Source organism: Vicugna pacos, unplaced genomic scaffold, assembly GCF_048564905.1.
Source record: "Vicugna pacos unplaced genomic scaffold, VicPac4 scaffold_21, whole genome shotgun sequence".
NCBI lineage: Eukaryota > Metazoa > Chordata > Mammalia > Artiodactyla > Camelidae > Vicugna > Vicugna pacos.
In genome coordinates, this window is record NW_027328742.1 from 20,184,822 (window position 1) to 20,189,480 (window position 4,659).

Sequence of the window (4,659 nt, forward strand, 5' to 3'; positions counted from 1 at the left end):
GCATTAACTCTCGTGTATGTGCCTGGTAGAATCCCCCTGTGAAGCCGCCTGGCCCTGAGATCTTGCTGGCTGGGAGGTTCTAAATGATTGATACAGCGTCATTCCTGGCACTCAGTCTGTTTGTATTTTCTGTTTCTTACCAGCTCAGTCTTCGGGAGCGTGTGTCTTTCTAAGAATTTGTCCATTTCTTCTGGGTTGTCCATTTGATTGATGTACTGATGCTTGCAGCCTCTTCTGATCCTTTGTGTTTCTGAGGGGTCGGCTGTAACTTCTCCACTGTCATTTCTGGTATGATTAATTTGGGCCCTCTCCCTCTGTTTCTTGATGAGTCTGGCTAAAGGTTTATCAATTTTGTTTATCTTTTCAGAAAGCCAGTGTTTAGTTTCACTGACCTTTTCTATTGTTTTGCAGGCTCTATTTTAATGTCTGCTCTGATCTTGATGATTTCTTTCCTTCTACTAACTTTGGGTTTTGTTTGTTCTTCCTTCTCTAGCAGCTTTAGGTGGAAGGTGAGGTTGCTTATTTGAGATTTTTCTTATTTCCTGAGCTAAGCTTGTATTGCTGTAAACTTCCTTCTTAGAACTGCTTTTGCTGCGTTCCGTAAGTTTTGGATTGTCGTGTTTTCGTTTTGATTTGTCTGTAGGTATGTTTTTATTACTTGTTAGATTTCTTCTGTGGTCCGTTGGTTGTTTAGTAGCGTATTGTTTATTTCTAATCTCTTAGCCTTGTGGTTGGAAAAGATGCTTGATATGATCTCCATTTTCTTAAGTTTGCTGAGGCCTGTTTTGTGGCCCAGCATGCGATCCAACCTGGAGAATGTTCCACGTGCACCTGAGAGGAGTGTGTGTTCTGCTGCTTTTGGCTGGAATGCTCTCTAGACATCATTTAGGTCCATCTGGTCTAATGCGTCATTTAAGGCCTGTGTTCCCTTAGTGATTTTCTGTTTGGATGGTCCGTCCATTGATGTAAGTGGGGTGTTAAGGTCCCCCAATATTTTTGTGCTATTGCTAATTCCATCACATTTGAATGAGAGTCTTGCTGGGCAGAGCATCATTGGTTGTCAGTTTCTCCTTTTCATCACCTTAAATACATCATGTCACTCCCTCTGGCCTGCAGACTTTCTGCTGAAAAATCTGCTGATAACCTTGTGGGTTATCCACCCACAAGGTTATCAGCAGGTTATATATATTTTGCCTTTCTCTTGTTCTTTTAATATTCCCTGCTCATCTTTAATTTTTGCCATCTTAATCACAATATGCCTAGGGGTGTTCCTCAGGGTTAGTCCTGTACAGCACTCTCTGTGCTTCTGGACTTGGGTGACTGTTTCCTTTCCCAAGTCAGGGAAGTTTTGAGCTATTATCTCATCAAATATTTTCTCACTGGAATTTGACACAACATTGTAAAATGACTATAACTCAATAAAAAGTGTTTAAAAAATATTTTCTGAGGCCCTTTCTCTCTTCTTCTGGGACCCCTAAAATGCAAATATTAATGTGTTTGATGTTGACCCAGAGGTCTCTTAATCTGTCCTCATTTTTTTTCATTCCTTTTTCTTTTTTCTGTTCTGTGTTACTAATTTCCACTGCTCTGCCTTCTAGCTCACTGATCTTCTGCCTCATTTAGTCTACTGTTGGTTCCTTCTAGTATATTTTTCATTTCAGTTATTGTATTCTTCAGCTCTGGTTGTTCCTTATATTTTCTAGCTCTTTGTGCTAACTTCTCACTCTGTGCATTCGTTCTCCTCCCAAGGTCTCTAACCGTCTTCACAATCACCATCCTGGGCCCCTTCTTGGATAGATTGCCCAGCTCCACTTCACTTAGTTCTTCTTTCTGGATTTTACCTTGTTCCCTTGTCCGGAACATGTTCCTCTGCTGCCTCATTTTGTCTTAATTTCCATTTGCATTTTTATGTGTGTGGCAGGTTAATTATGTTTCTTGACCTTAGAGAAGTGGCCCGCTGTAGGAGCCACCTGTACTTCCCAGCAGTGCACTCCCTTCTCATCACCCGAGGGCTGGGGGCCAGCTGATTCCAAGGCAGAGTCCTGCCTGTGTCTGTGGACTTAATCCACAGGCTGTGGGATCATAGTTTTCTAGCTTCTGGCATCTGTCCCCTAGTGGTGATGGCCTGTAGGCTTGTGAAGGCTTTCTGGCAGGAAGGGCCGGAGCCTGCCCACTTGTGGGTAGAGCTGGCGCTTGGCCTTCTGGTGGGCGGAGCCGTGCCTAGCAGCATGTCTAGAGGCAGCTGTGGGCTCAGAAGGTCTCTAGGCAGCCTGTCTGCTGGTGGGTGGAGCCCCACTCGTTGTTTGGCCTGAGGCACCCCAGCACTGGAGCCCACAGGCTGTTTGGTGGAGCCAGGTCCTGGTGCCAAGGATCCAAGTGAGGTGTTAGCCTCAAGGAGAGCTCATGCAGATGACTACTCCCCACTAGTCCACCACCAGCTTTTATGTCCCCAGAATGAGCCACAGCCACTACCCATCTCCCCAGGAGTCCCTCCAGGACCAGCAGGTAGGTCTGGCCAAGGGGCCTGTGAAGTTACTGCCCTTGCCCTTGGTCCTGCCGTGCATGAGAGCCTCTGTGCGCCCTGTAAGAGTGAAGTCCCTGCTTCCCCCAGTCCTGAGGAGCCCTTTCAGCTAAGCCCAGCTGGCCAGCAAAGCCAAATGCCCTGGGGGCTCCTCTTCCTGCTGGTGGATCCCCCCACCCCCTCCCAGGCTGAAGACATGACACTGGGCTCAGAAGTCTCACTCCTGTGGGAGAACCTCTGTAATACAATTACCCTTCAGTTTGTGGGTCACCCACCCAGGGCTGTGGGATTGGACTATATGGCAAATGTGCCCCTCACTGCCTCGCAGTTCTTCCTCCTTTATATCTCTAGATACAGAAGATCTTCTTTGATAGGTTCCAGTCCTGTTTTTTTCCTTCTTCGTTTTTAATGGAGACACTGGGGATTGAACCCAGGACCTCATGCATGTTAAGCATGCGCTCTACCACTGAGCTATTACCCTCCCCTCTTCAGTTTTTTGTTGTTGTTGTCGTTGTTTTTAATCAATGGTTGTTTGGCAGTTGGTTGTGATTTTGTTATGCTCATGAGAGGAGGTGAGCTTAAGGGCCTACTCTGCCATCTTAATCTGATAATCTAGAAATGTCTAACCAAGACTTCTTGACATCATCATCTTTTTCCACTTCAGTTTCCCTTCAGTCATCTTTCGTCCCAGGTTGGGGGGTGTTGGGATGTAGCCGAGAGGAAATGGAGTTGGGAATAGACACAGCCTGGGGTCGGTGGGATGCACTCCCATGGGCCTCAGTCACGTGCATTCATAGCTGGGTTGTTGCTGGCCCTGCTCATAGAGGAATGACCTCCAGGAAAACTCCTACCACTTGGTGTCCTCATCCGCCCGAGGTTCTGGCATGAAGGCGTCCAGATGGCATGAGGGCCGGAGGTCATGTCATCACATGAGTGTGTCCTACGTACTCATCACAGAAGGTACACGAATAGTGGTAGAGAAACAGTTTTAAATGTTTGGAATCAGAAGCTACGTGTAGAATTTTTCTACCAAATACTATAGCTCATATTTAAAGGAAAATAGGCAGATGACTACCCTCAGATGTACTAGATGTTATTAAAAACAATTCAGTTTTTAGCAATATCAGGCTAAAGAAGGCTTTTCTAAGCTATCAATAATTTTTTAAAAACTGAGAGAACTTAAAATATTGAAAAATGAAATACAAAGTCATTGTCATGTAAATTACTGAAGATTATGAAGCAAGAAAATGAAGAAAAAAGTTATAAATGCGTATTAAGCAGTTGAGAACAAAATTACATATTTTCCCTGAATTCCAGCGTGTTTGCGGTTTTCATCAGCTCTTTAATTGTCATAATTTGTTGTGATTTCTCTTCTCATGTTGTGTAGGTATTCACTTCCTCATCCAATTTTGCATCCTTTTCCTTAAAGTGGCTCTGCAACATTGTTTCGGTCCGCGGCTCCCATCAGCGGGAACTCCCACTCGCTTGTCCTGTGAAAGCAGCGAGCGCCAGTCAGCGCTAGGGGAGAGGTGACGGTCCACAGAGAAGACCACCAACCTGAGTCCTTCAGGGACACGCGCTGCCTTCCTCCCCGTCCCTCTCCCAGCAGCCGACATCAGGCGGGTTCGCCTTCGGTGAGGAGGATGTGTTCTCCCGCCAGACTGTATCCTCGCCCCCTTGACCCCGAGGAGCAGCAGTGGGGAGATGACAGAAAGAGAAAACCATGCTCTCTCTCTTCCTTAGATCATCGCTGCGACCTCGCTGGGCCAGCGGCTTTGCACGTCCCACGTTTTGCGCTTTCTGAGCAGACCCACGCCTCTTCCTGAAATTCTTCCTCCTTTTCTGTTTCACATACTCACCCTTCATGACTCAGCGAAGTGACTCATCACCTCTGAATAGTCTTCCCAGGACACTCGGGGACCGTTCTTTGTACAGTCAAAGCACCGTATGATGTGTCTTTGGTACAGCAATTATCTCATTGAATTGTCAACACTTCTTGGCTTTTCTGCCTCTGTTGATTGGCACCGAAGGCTTTCAGATCTGGGACAGAACCTGGTGCTTGGTAATTGCTCAATAAGCATTTATGTGTCAGATGAGCTAGTGTGGGAGCCTGGAGAGCAAAGAAACCAACAGTTAGC

General features: G+C 46.2%; 1 non-coding gene across 1 annotated transcript; it reads right to left on the reverse strand.

Annotated features, from left to right (window-relative positions):
- Positions 1 to 2,930: 2,930 nt before the first annotated feature.
- Positions 2,931 to 3,004, reverse strand: TRNAV-AAC (transfer RNA valine (anticodon AAC)). The gene has a single exon. It is a non-coding gene; the product is annotated as a tRNA-Val (tRNA).
- Positions 3,005 to 4,659: the final 1,655 nt, after the last annotated feature.